Raw genomic sequence first — 14,863 nt, 5'->3', positions numbered from 1 at the left:
TATTCAACTTAACTTAAAAATTTTGAAAAGAAAAACAATTATGTAGATTTTTCTTAGCGTAAAAGTCACTTTTCTTCTTTCATTAGGTAATGCATTTTTTGAGAAATAATAGAAGTTATAAAAGAAAAATCTATTTTCAACTACTACCTAATTACAACGTTTATATCGAAATCATAAAATTTATGATCAGCAATTCAATAGGGTTTAGAGTAAACCTTAAAAGAAGGAAGAATTCTTTTTCAAGATAAACGATACAAAAGACGTAGTTAATTGAAAAAGTTAATTACAAAACATATGTATACGCCACTCGCCGCATAGTCATGCATGATACAAAAATAGACAAATGGCTCACTCGCAGGCGCAGCTCTAGCGTAGTCCCCCTCTATTGATCTTCTTATACAACAAAACGCCTTCAAACGAAAAGTAATGGAGTAAGTTCATTTGAACTTAGTGAGTTCCAAATAGACATAAAACAATTACAAGAACACCAATAATCCACAAGCAACAATACTCATGAGAATTACAAACATTTTCGTAAAACTTAGCTTTATAGACACAATACGTCGATTCATCAGTCGCATTATTTGACGGCAACACTTCACCAATTTAACCATAATACCCATAGTACCCAAGCAGACACATACTGCAAACTTATACTTACCTCTCACAATCATGTTAGTTTTTACCTGTGACCCATCTTTGTGCCAGCCTTGAACCCATATTTCAGAATCAAAATCACATATCCATCTTTTTCATATTCCTATTCACCATAGTATCCTTGTTAAATTGAACACAAGTTCCCTCGCAAGGTTGGGACGTGATTTGTCAGTCCAATTTGCAATATAATTGCCTTACTGGAGGCATCACAAACAAATTTTCTTTCCATATTTTCACATATCACAAGTTGACTGGTACTAGGCTCGTGCAACAATGAGGGTACTTTACATCGACACCGGTCATACTCACTCATACACATTGGTTGACTGCACATGCAACCAAACACCATGCATTGGCCCATTTACAGAAGAAACAACTTGCTGTACACAACTCACATATCATAGAACTTTTCATAACTCAAAGGAAGTAAAAAAGGGACTCACCAACAAACTTCATAACAAAATATACTCTACTAATCCTTGCCTCGATTGTTCGGACCTTCACTAGCTTCTTGACCTAAATAAGAAACAGTTATAATCATTAGACTATTTTCTCGGTAGAATTTAATCATACATGCATTAATGCAAAACGTAAATTCCCTTGACGTTATCCTAAGGGTTTTCCAAGAATTACCAGTAAGTTGGTACTTAACAATGGCATTTTGCTAGCTACTGGAAACCTTCTTCGTCTTCTCTAACGAAGATAACTTAAAATTTTCCAAAGCTTAAGGGAAGAACTCAGAGAAAAATAAAGGTGAAACATGATGGTTATCAACATCCTTATATAGCACAAACAGCGGAGACAAAGCATAGTGGGAATGTCAAAAAATCCTATTATAGCCTTGTATTCCAAGAATAGGTTTGCCTAATCATCTATCAAACATAACTACTACCATTAATCAATTTAGTGAGTAGTAAAACATTACTTGTACACTAAAACAAAACAACTAAACAAGTCATTCAGTACATAAATACATTAAGCTGTCATCAATAATATTCTAGTTCAATTCCAACTAGGTCTCAACTAAACTCTACCGAGCCGTTGTTTTCTTGCTAAAATACAAAAAACAATTTTATCGCTCCGCGAACTAACAAGTTCACTCAAAGTATTTGGGGTTGGCGGGTTGTCTCACAAAAGAGTATTTCAAACCCTAGAGTTCGCCAAATGGTGAATCCCAGCGAGGCGTTCCGCAAAAAGGGCGTAGTATCGAATCCACGCAAGACACTTAACAGATGATTCACCAATCTCATCATTTTTCTACCATAGCTTAATCAAATATATGCCAAACAACATATCAATACGGTCTATGTCGAGCGGGCTGTTACAAGTGGTCGTTTCAGTTTGTCACTGGAACGGTGCGCACCAATCAATGCAACTGGAATTGATGCGAGACCGACTACATTAAATTATAGTACTAAGGAAAGGGGTTAGCAAAATATGAACTTAACCTTGCCGCAATCAAGGTGAATTTGTACGATATTTCTTGAAATATCTTAAAAAAGAACACTTTATATCAACACTAATAGATGTCGAGATTAAGATAATGTCATATCAAATGAAAATTATATTTTATCAAGAATCTTTAGAAAACACGTTTGATGCGAAAAATTGTAACTAGAACTCAATGTTAATAAATATCAAGGTGGTTTAATATTCTAAAAATGTATATTTCGAGAATTAATTTCAATTTACCAATAATTTGAAAGAAACATTATTCGATTATGAAACTTTGAAATTTCAATTGCATAAATAATTTATTTTAATTCATTTTAGTATCGTTTAAGCTTTTAAATGTTATTGGTTTTTGTATGAGAGAAATAGTTACTAATTTTCATCAATCATTTAGAAAATATCAATGGGTTTGTCATACTTAAAAGTTTATGAAAAATGATCGATTTTGAACTTCACAAGAGGAATTAGGAAGAGAAAAATAGTGATAGTATATTGTTTTTTTGGTTCAAATGGAGGATTATAGAGTAATCCATTATCCATCTAGAAGATTATAAAAGCTCCCCAACATGGCAAATATACTTTCAAGAATTACATATGTTAAAATTGTAGACTATATGTACTTCTAGAATATTATCAGACTCGTTTACCTCTTTTGGTTTTGTTTCACTTGCACGTCGAAAGTATAATCTAAAAAACTAGAGGCGGATAAAAATAGTTTTATTTATAAATTATGAGTTATAATTTTTAGATAAATCTTTTAAGGTGTGTTTGATTGGGTGGAAAAGTGGAGGGATGGAAGGAAGGAGTGGAAAAATAGAAAGAAAAATAAATTTTGGTTGTGCTTGGTTGAAAAGAAAAGTGAGAAGAAAGAAAATAGGAGCCATGACCATTTTCCATCTTACGGAAAGAAGATATCCATCTCTTTTATCACGCAGACCTATGAAAAGAAAAATTATATTTTCCATTTTTCTAATTTTCCACCCCTTCAATTTTCCATCTTTTTAATTTTCTTTCCATAGTATCAAACAAAGCCTAGGGGGTACTTAGTTGGATGGAAAAGTAGAAAGAAAATAAATTTGAGTGTTTTTTATTAAGAAGAAAAGTGAGAGAAAAGAAAAATAAGAGGGATGACGATTTTCTATTTTAATGCATAAAAATCAATCCTTCCAAATTGGAATGATGAGAGGAGAGAAAATGAGAGATGTGTATGTTAGTTCAAAATTATGCATTTTTCAAATGTTTTATTTTCTTTCATTCCATTTTTCAACTCTATCAAGCAATGGATGGAAGAAAAATAGTTTTTTCTTTCCATTTTTCCATATTTTCTACCAAGCACACCTATAGAAAGAAAAATTATGCTTTACATCCTTCTAGTTTTTTACCTCTTCAAATTTTTTTCCTTCCAATTTTCTTTCTACCATACCTAGCAAAGCCTTAGAGCTTGTTTGGTTGGGTGTATTGGCATAGCCATTACACCCCTAATCGTGGGCCCCACTCAATACATTGTTTGGTTGGGTGTATTAGTCTAATATGGGTCTATTACATTACTGATCTAATCCCCAAATTCCACCGATTTCCAATCCCTTCGTTGTGCTCAGTTTAGGTCCGGATTGAGTTTTGGTCCCTGTTTTACCCTCCTGTTTCTTCCTTCTACCTTTCTTCTCCACTCTCCACACCTTTTTGTCTTACCTTTCTATCTCCACCGATTCACGCTTCTACCTTTCTATCTTACCTCTCTTTGGTGTCACAACTGGAGTTCGAACACCGATCAGAAAGCAGCCTCCTTCTCACGTTTTCCGTTCCTCTCCATCGGTGAAACTGTGTTCTGTCCATTGGAACCGGTAAGGAAGATACAACCTTATTTTTTATTTAAAAATATGTTTTCCCAATGATTATTGGATTAAATTTCATCCTTTTAATAGTTTTGTTTCTTGGTTTGGAGATTTAGAAATTGGATTAAAGGAAACAATGGTGTAACACCCCTTACCCGAGACCGTTTCCGGAGTCGAGCACGAGGCATTACTTAGCTTATCTTACCAATTCGGAGCATAAAAACTAGGTTTGAAAATTTATTTCACTATTTACAGCAAATCTGTCCAATCGCACAGCAGTTACTAAATTAATTATAACTTGAGCTACAGAACTCGAAATTTAATTCCGTAAATTTTCCCTGAAACTAGACTCATATATCTACTCACCATAAAATTTTAGAATTTTGGTTCAGCCAATTAGTACAGTTTATTAGTTAAAGTCTCCCTGTTTCACCATTCGACTATTCTGACCTCTTGTTACTAAAATAAGTTTTCTCACTGTAGAATTTTCATATGAAGTTCTTACTTGTTTATACAGAAAATAGACTCATTAAGGAATCTAAGAATGTAAATTTCAACTCATAACCATTTTTTACAATTTGTAATTATTTTCTAAACTCAGAACAGGGGACTCCAAAACAGTTCTGACCCTATCTTACTAAAATTCACATATCTTAAAATATAAATTTCCTTTTGCTAAACCGTTATTTTTCTATGAAAATAGACTCAACAAGCTTTAATTCCATATATCATTCACCCTCTAATTCATTTTATACTATCTTGGGTGATTTTTCAAATTCACGTCACTGTGCTGCCTGAATTCTGTTTCTTTGCAAAATTTTATCCTTTCATGATTTCCATGCATAATTTATCACCTAATCTTTCATAACAACAAACACCTTCATCCTTAACCATTTTAATGACCATACATCATCAAATACTTACACATCACTCATTAGCAAAATCATCATTACAAACATACAAAATAACTAAATCCCTATACATGCCATAACTCAAACGTGTTTCGATATAAAATACCGAGCAGTTGTAGTTGATAGTGTGGACGATCTCCGACTTCTTTAGGATCCTTGAAGTAGCTTTGCAATACTATAAGAGAAAGAGAAATAAAAGAAGTAAGCATAAAGCTTAGTAAGTTTACTAGCAAATAAATAACAATATTTAACTTAAATAATTAAACTCAATGTCTATATCTCTAGTTTACTCTTTAGTTAATCTCATACTAGTTCTCTTACTTGTTTACTTAGAATACTTGTGTGCATAACTTACTCAACTCTTGCTGCATCGTTGAACATCAATTGATAGTATAATAAGTTCTTAACTCTTATAACTTACCTGAGCTTGCCATTTATGCTTTAAACCGAACTTTCATGAACATAATTGCTTACAAGCCCGTTGAGCTACATTGGAATAATAAGGATACTCTGGTCTCTTCCGATAATAACATGCCAAAGCCATGTCCTGGACATGGTCTTACATGGGATGTTCTCATATCGGTGCCCATGCCATGTCCCAGACATGGTCTTACGGGGACCTCTCATCTCGGTGCCAACGCCATGTCCTGCACATGGTCTTACATGGGACCTCTCATCTTGGTACAATGCCATGTCCTGCACATGGTCTTACATGGGACCTCTCATCTCGGTGCCAATGCCATGTCCCGACATGGTCTTACATGGGACCTCTCATCTCGGTGCCAATGCCATGTCCTGCACATGGTCTTACATGGGACCTCTTTACCCAAATGTCATGACATTCGTATCCAAGACCATCCTTATGTATCAACGGACTTTTTAATTTTAATTCTCTATCATTTCATGCTTAGATCATCATCAAATAAATTCATAAAATAAATTCATAGTTGCTGGAAAATAACAGCATTGATAATAAATATGGAAATATTGCATTTATTTACCGTAAACTTACCTCGGTACCAATTATAGCCAAATTCACCAACTTAGCCTTCAACTTTATTCTTCCCTTTGTCTAACCTCGAGTTTCGTACTTCTTGATCTAAAATAGTAAATTTAACTTATTTAATAATCACATTCATCAAAACAGCCCTCGACTCTAACTTTTCAAAATTACAATTTTGCCCTAAACTTTACATAATTACATTTTTGCCCCAAGGCTCGAAATTAAACTTCATCTCTTATTCTTATGTTTTATAACATTCTGAACATTTTTCCTTCTATGGCAACATCAAATTCCCACTCTAACATGTACTTATGAACATTAGGTATTTTTACCGATTATGTCGTTTTACTCGTTTTCACTTAAAATCGCTTAGCAAAAGTTGTTTAACATAATTTCTAGCTTCATATTCTATCATAAAACATCAAAATAAACACTTTTCACCTATGGGTATTTTTCCAAATATAAACCCTAGGTTAAATTATTGCTAGAATAAGCTAAATTAAGCTACCGGGATCTCAAAAACGTAAAGAACATTAAAAACGGGGCTTGGGATCACTTACTATGGAGCTTGGAAGCTTGAAAACCCTAACTATGGCTTCCCCCCTTGCTGATTTCGTTCATATGAAGAAGATGAGCATAATTTGTCATCTTTTTCCCTTTTAATTCATTTTAATTACTAGATTACCAAATTGCCCCTAACTTAAAAATTTTCTATTTCACTTATCTCATGTCCATTTTTGTCTACCAAGTTACCAATGGTATAATTACCATATAAGGACCTCCAATTTAAAGTTTCATAACAATTGGACACATCTAACATGTAGAACTCAACTTTTGCACTTTTACAATTTAGTCCTTTTGACTAAATTGAGTGCCCAAACGTCGAAATTTTCGAACTAAATTTTCACTAAATCATTTTATGAAATTGTAGACCATAAAAATATAAGAAAATAAAATTTTTCTCATCGATTTGTGGTCCCGAAACCACTGCTTCGATAACCTCAAATTTGGGCCATTACAACTCTCCCCCTTTTAGGATTTTCGTCCTCGAAAATCTTACCAAGAAAGAGATTCGGTATTGCTTCCTCATTGTCTCTTCCGGTTCCCATGTTGCTTCCTCAATCCTGCTTTTGCCATAGCACTTTCACCAGATTTACCTTTTTGTTTCTAAGCTCCTTTGTTTCTCGTATAATACTTTAACCGGTTCTTCATTATAAGTCATATCCCATGAATTTCTACTGTTGGAGTAATAACATGTGAAGGATCTGATCGATACCGTCGTAGCATAGATACATGAAATACATTATGAATTTTGTCGAGTTCGTGGTAAAGCCAATCGGTAAGCAATCGGTCCAATTCTTTCTATAATCTCATATGGTCCGATAAATCTTGGACTCAATTTACCCTTTCGACCGAACCGAGAACTTTCTTCCAAGGAGACACTTTTAAGAATACTTTATCACCCACCGAAATTCAATCTCCTTCGCTTAAGATCGGCGATGACTTCGACGATCGGAAGTCGCTTTTAAACTATCTCGAATCAGCCTTACTTTTTCTTCTGTTTCCCGGATCAAATCAACCCCGTGTATTTTCTTTTCACTGAGCTCTATCCAATATAACGGTGTTCTACATTTTCTACCATACAAAGCTTCATACGGAGCCATTTTAATACTAGATCGATAATCGTTATTGTAAGCAAATTCAATCAAAGGTAGATACCTTTCCCAATTACCTTGCAACTCTAATATGCAACATCGAGCATATCTTCCAATACCGAATTACACGCCAGATTGGCCATCCGTCGAGGATGAAATGCGATTGAAATACAACCGAGTACCCAAAGCATCTTGTAATTTGTTCCGAAACGAGACGTAAATCGGGATCTCATTCGATATAATGGAGACAGCACTCCATGTAGTCTAACAATCTCGATATATACAATTCACCAATTTATCTAAAGAATAATCCATACATACCGGGATAAAGTGCGCGGACTTTGTCAATCGATCGACAATTACCCAAATGGCATCTTTCTTCTTTGGAGACATCGGCAACCCGGATACAAAATCCATAGTGACTCTTTCCCATTTCCATTCGGTATAGTGATTGGTTGAAGCAACCCGAAGGTACCGATGTTCACTTTAACTCACGACATACTAAACATCTTGATACAAACTCGTAGATATCACGTTTCATACCCGCCACCAATACATCTTTTTCAAGTCATTATACATTTTATTACTCCCGGATGTACGACATAGTACCGCTATGGGCCTCGTGTAGAATCTTCAGATAAGCTCGAATTCTTCTGACACATACTCTACCTCTAAATAATAAACAACCATCATCCCATCAAATTTCAATCATTACCGGACTCATAATGTGCCCGTTTAGCCTGTAACTTTTCATCATTTTTCTGAGCCTCACATAGTTGTTGACGAAACATCGATTTAGCCTTCGTTTCAGCTATGATTGAACCATCATCAGTCAGTGACAACCGGGCATTCATAGCTCGTAAAGCAAATAGAGATTTTCGGCTCAAAGCATCAGCTACCACGTTAGCCTTACCCGGATGGTAATCAATAACCAAATCATAATCCTTTATCAATTCAAACCACCTGCGTTGTCTCAAATTCAAATCTTTCTGTGTCATCAAATATTTCAAGCTTTTGTGATCAGTATAAATATGACACTTTTCACCATACAAATAATGCCGCCATATTTTCAATGCAAATACAATAGCAGCTAATTCGAGATCATGTACCGGGTAGTTTCTTTCATGTGGCTTAAGTTGTCTTGAAGCATAGGCTATTACTTTATCTTCTTGCATCAAGACACAACCCAAACCATTTAATGATGCATCACTATAAATAATAAATTCCTTACCCGATTCAGGCTGTACTAACACAGGTGCTTCCGTCAACAATTTCTTCAATCGGTCAAAACTTTGCTGGCATTTATCTGTCCATTCAAATTTAACATCTTTCTGTAATAAACGAGTCATTGGAGAAGCTATCATAGAAAACCCCTGTACAAATCTCCGATAATAACCAGCTAAACCCAAGAAACTTCTAACTTCAGATACATTCTTCGGTGGACTCCAATTGACAATAGCTGAAATTTTAATCGGATCTACCCTGATGCCTTTTGCGGATACAATATGTCCGAGAAAACCAACCTCTCGAAGCCAAAATTCACATTTACTGAATTTAGCATAAAGTTTCTTTTCACGCAGAATTTGCAACACTATTTTCAAATGTTCGCATGCTCGTTTCATCCCGAGAATAAACTAAAATGTCATCAATAAAACTACTACAAACCTATCTAGATACGGTGCGAATATCCGGTTCATCAAATCCATGAATACTGCAGTGCATTAGTCAACCCAAACGGCATAACCGAAACTCATAATGCCCATACCGGTTTCGAAAGTCGTCTTTGGCACATCGACTCTTTTACCCAGAATCGGTAATAACCCGATCGGAGATCAATCTTTGAAAATCTTGTGGCACCTTTCAGTTGATCAAATAAGTCATCAATTCGAGGCAATGGGTACTTATTCTTTATAGTTACCTTATTAAGTCAGCCGATAGTCAATACACAATCTCAAAGACCCGTCTTTCTTTTTCACAAATGTAATGGAGCACCCCAAGGTGAATGACTTGACGAACAAAACCTCTGTCAACAAGTTCCTGTAACTGTGCCTTTAACTCTTTTAATTCTGTAGGAGCCATACGATACGGAGCTATGGAAATTGGGGTAGTTTCCGGAATCAGATCTATAGAAAATTCCACTTCTCTTTCTGGTGGCAACCCCGGTAATTCCTCTGGAAACACATCAGAAAATTCACATACAACTGGCACTGCCTGTATCTTTGACTCAGATACTTTAGTATCCAACACATACGCCAAATAAATATCATACCCTTTTCTGACACACCTCTGAGCTGACATCACTGAAATTATATCGGATAATCCCTCTGTCTGATTAGATTTAACCCAAAGTAATTCTCCATTCTGGCATTTCAACACAACATATTTTTGTCTACAGTTTACTACTGCATCATGCTGAGTTAACCAATCCATGCCCAATATCACATCAAACTCATCAAAAGGCAATAACATCAAGTCAACCGGGAAACAAATACCTTTTACCATTAGTGGACAATTTTTACAAACTTTATCCACTATCACAAACCGCCTGGGGGTTCGAGACTTTAACCATAAATTCATGAGGTTCAACAGACAAATTTTTAACAAATACTAATTTCGTGTATATATATGAATGTGTAGAGCCGGGATCAATTAATGCAATAACATTAGTGTCATAAAGAGAAAATGTACCGTAATTATATCGAGAGGACGCCTCTTCACGAGCACGAATAGCATATGTTCTCTGGTGCTCTAACATCCGATCTCGCTCTTTGAATCTCTGGATGCACTCCTATTACTCGCTCCCACTCACTCGGGTTTCTCTGCGGTCTACCTCTAGTAGGAGCATTTCCTGATCTCACACTCGTTATCTCTTCTCTGTTAGCTGTTTCAGGACAATCCCGAATAAAGCGATCGGACGCTCCACATCTGAAACAAATATTTTCACCTGCTCTACACTCTCCGGGGTGGCGTCTCCCACATTGAGGACATTCCGGCCTAGGAGGTCGAGTACTGCCAGTACTTGCAACTGTAGTGGTTTGAGCTCTAGAACCCTCAAATCTTCTACCCCTGCTTCGGCCAGGATATCTAGCTGGAAAATATGATCCGCTAGAGAGCTCCCTAGGCCTCTTAGATGTAGACTGAAATGATTTACTCATTTGCCTCTTCTTTGTATCCTGCGCTCCAGCTTCAGCTTTGCTCTTCTCTTTTTCTTTTAACAAGTCTTCTACTTTACAAGCTCTTTCTACCAGAACAACAAACTCTCTGATTTCCAATACCCCACTGATAGTCGGATGTCATCATTAAGCCCATCTTCAAATCTCTTGCACATGTTAGCTTCAGTGGATACAAATTCCCGAGCATACTTACTAAGTCTGACAAATTTGCGTTCATATTCAGTCACAGACATTTTACCTTGTTTTAGCTCAAGAAACTCCTTCCTTTTCTGATCTATAAATCTCGGTCGATGTACTTCTTTGAACTCCTCCCGAAAGAAATCCTGTGTAACCCTCTCACTCGGTACTATTGACACGAGGGTCTTCCACCAATGGTAAGTGAATCTCAAGAAGTGAAACAACACACTTTATACATTCTTCCCGAGTACAAGATAATTCTTCAAAACCCCGATTGTATTCTCAAGCCGAATTCGCTTTTCCGCATCATCATCTTTGGTAGCCCAAATTCTTCACCCCTTGCTTCCTAATCTTATCAACAGTGGTCTCTCCCGATAACTATACTGCAGTTGGGGAAGCTACATGGGGAACCTGTGATTCTTGAGGGGTGGAGGTCTTATAGCCGGATTCGCACGAACGAACTCGGCAAACCAATCATCATGGCTTGGAAGAAGGCTTCTAGCTCCTCCTCCCTGCTCTATCCGATGCGTGTCTTTCACTAACATTAACATCTGATGGCACCGCCCTTCAAGGGAATAGGCGATTACTCTCTACTTCATCTGTACTAGCTCGTTCAGGATCCATAACTATAAAAGAAAACATTTTAAAATCGTCAGGAGTCGTCACACTATCAAAATATATAAGTATGGCATGTATAGGTAGACTCTTATTCATACTGCATATTTCCGAGAATCGACTAAACCTGCTCTGATACCAATAAAATGTAACACCCCTTACCCGAGACCGTTTCCGGAGTCGAGCACGAGGCATTACTTAGCTTATCTTACCAATTCGGAGCATAAAAACTAGGTTTGAAAATTTATTTCACTATTTACAGCAAATCTGTCCAATCGCACAGCAGTTACTAAATTAATTATAACTTGAGCTACAGAACTCGAAATTTAATTCCGTAAATTTTCCCTGAAACTAGACTCATATATCTACTCACCATAAAATTTTTAGAATTTTTGGTTCAGCCAATTAGTACAGTTTATTAGTTAAAGTCTCCCCTGTTTCACCATTCGACTATTCTGACCTCTTGTTACTAAAAATAAGTTTTCTCACTGTAGGATTTTCATATGAAGTTCTTACTTGTTTATACAGAAAATAGACTCATTAAGGAATCTAAGAATGTAAATTTCAACTCATAACCATTTTTTACAATTTGTAATTATTTTCTAAACTCAGAACAGGGACTCCAAAACAGTTCTGACCCTATCTTACTAAAATTCACATATCTTAAAATATAAATTTCCTTTTGCTACACCGTTATTTTTCTATGAAAATAGACTCAACAAGCTTTAATTCCATATATCATTCACCCTCTAATTCATTTTATACTATCTTGGGTGATTTTTCAAATTCACGTCACTGTGCTGCCTGAATTCTGTTTCTTTGCAAAATTTTATCCTTTCATGATTTCCATGCATAATTTATCACCTAATCTTTCATAACAACAAACACCTTCATCCTTAACCATTTTAATGACCATACATCATCAAATACTTACACATCACTCATTAGCAAAATCATCATTACAAACATACAAAATAACTAAATCCCTATACATGCCATAACTCAAACGTGTTTCGATATAAAATACCGAAAGCGATTGTAGTTGATAGTGTGGACGATCTCCGACTTCTTTAGGATCCTTGAAGTAGCTTTGCAATACTATAAGAGAAAGAGAAATAAAAGAAGTAAGCATAAAGCTTAGTAAGTTTACTAGCAAATAAATAACAATATTTAACTTAAATAATTAAACTCAATGTCTATATCTCTAGTTTACTCTTTAGTTAATCTCATACTAGTTCTCTTACTTGTTTACTTAGAATACTTGTGTGCATAACTTACTCAACTCTTGCTGCATCGTTGAACATCAATTGATAGTATAATAAGTTCTTAACTCTTATAACTTACCTGAGCTTGCCATTTATGCTTTAAACTGAACTTTCATGAACATAATTCGTTTACAAGCCCGTTGAGCTACATTGGAATAATAAGGATACTCGGGTCTCTTCTGATAATAACATGCCAAAGCCATGTCCCAGACATGGTCTTACATGGGATGTTCTCATATCGGTGCCCATGCCATGTCCCAGACATGGTCTTACGTGGGACCTCTCATCTCGGTGCCAACGCCATGTCCCAGACATGGTCTTACATGGGACCTCTCATCTCGGTGCCAATGCCATGTCCTAGACATGGTCTTACATGGGACCTCTCATCTCGGTGCCAATGCCATGTCCCAGACATGGTCTTACATGGGACCTCTCATCTCGGTGCCAATGCCATGTCCTAGACATGGTCTTACATGGGACCTCTTTACCCAAATGTCATGACATTCGTATCCAAGACCATCCTTATGTATCAACGGGACTTTTAATTTTAATTCTCTATCATTTCATGCTTAGATCATCATCAAATAAATTCATAAAATAAATTCATAGTTGCTGGAAAATAACAGCATTGATAATAAATATGGAAATATTGCATTTATTTACCGTAAACTTACCTCGGTACCAATTATAGCCAAATTCACCAACTTAGCCTTCAACTTTATTCTTCCCTTTGTCTAACCTCGAGTTTCGTACTTCTTGATCTAAAATAGTAAATTTAACTTATTTAATAATCACATTCATCAAAACAGCCCTCGACTCTAACTTTTTCAAAATTACAATTTTGCCCCTAAACTTTTACATAATTACATTTTTGCCCCAAGGCTCAGAAATTAAACTTCATCTCTTATTCTTATGTTTTATAACATTCTGAACATTTTTCCCTTCTATGGCAACATCAAATTCCCACTCTAACATGTACTTATGAACATTAGGTATTTTACCGATTATGTCGCTTTTACTCGTTTTCACTTAAAATCGCTTAGCAAAAGTTGTTTAACATAATTTCTAGCTTCATATTCTATCATAAAACATCAAAATAAACACTTTTCACCTATGGGTAGTTTTCCAAATATAAACCCTAGGTTAAATTATTGCTAGAATAAGCTAAATTAAGCTACCGGATCTCAAAACGTAAAGAACATTAAAACGGGCTTGGGATCACTTACTATGGAGCTTGGAAGCTTGAAAACCCTAACTATGGCTTCCCCTTGCTGATTTCGTTCATATGAAGAAGATGAGCATAATTTGTCATCTTTTTCCTTTTAATTCATTTTAATTACTAGATTACCAAATTGCCCCTAACTTAAAAATTTTCTATTTCACTTATCTCATGTCCATTTTTGTCTACCAAGTTACCAATGGTATAATTACCATATAAGGACCTCCAATTTAAAGTTTCATAACAATTGGACACATCTAACATGTAGAACTCAACTTTTGCACTTTTACAATTTAGTCCTTTTGACTAAATTGAGTGCCCAAACGTCGAAATTTTCGAACGAAATTTTCACGAAATCATTTTATGAAATTGTAGACCATAAAAATATAAGAAAAATAAAATTTTTCTCATCGTATTTGTGGTCCCGAAACCACTGTTTCGATAACATCAAATTTGGGCCATTACAAATGGAACACGGGTCTTTCACTGATAATAGTGCTGCCACTTTTTCTTTAACTGATGAGGATCATACCATAGCTAACGCTGTTAGATTCACTTTGAATCAAGAGTCAGTTCACTCACCTCTGTTTTTGGCTTTGATTCATGCTGGGTTTTCTTTGTTTTAAGTGATTGTATTGAAAGTGGAAGCTATCCTTTTTATGTTGTGCAGCCCAAGGGTTACATTCTGTGGCTACAGTATTCCTCATCCTTCAGAGGCTCGAGTTAATATTAGAGTTCAAACCACTGGTAAACTCAATATAACACTCTTTTTCAAGTTAGAAGGAAATGAAATTAGATCCTTAAATATTGTGTTTTCAATGCTAAGGGCAGGCTTTTGTTGCTAAAACAATTGTGGTAACACTGTTTGATTCAGTTAGAAGTCAAATGTCGTTTTCATATGTGA

The 14,863-nt window shown here is 35.6% G+C and overlaps 1 long non-coding RNA gene across 2 annotated transcripts; it reads right to left on the bottom strand.

Annotated features, from left to right (window-relative positions):
- Window positions 1-4,801: 4,801 nt before the first annotated feature.
- Window positions 4,802-14,008, bottom strand: LOC128042467 (uncharacterized). 2 transcript variants are annotated; one of them, XR_008198012.1, is made up of 3 exons: window positions 13,967-14,008; window positions 5,865-5,951; window positions 4,802-5,027 (listed from the first exon to the last, which is right to left on the bottom strand). It is a non-coding gene; the product is annotated as an uncharacterized LOC128042467 (long non-coding RNA). The 2 variants fall into 2 exon arrangements; XR_008198011.1 differs by lacking the exon at window positions 13,967-14,008 and adding an exon at window positions 6,416-6,645.
- Between the last annotated feature and the right edge of the window lie 855 nt (window positions 14,009-14,863).

Source organism: Gossypium raimondii, chromosome 7 (genome assembly GCF_025698545.1).
Source record: "Gossypium raimondii isolate GPD5lz chromosome 7, ASM2569854v1, whole genome shotgun sequence".
Classification (NCBI taxonomy): domain Eukaryota; kingdom Viridiplantae; phylum Streptophyta; class Magnoliopsida; order Malvales; family Malvaceae; genus Gossypium; species Gossypium raimondii.
The sequence above is the reverse complement of the archived record's forward strand: the minus strand, read 5'-3'. Positions and strand labels throughout refer to the sequence as shown.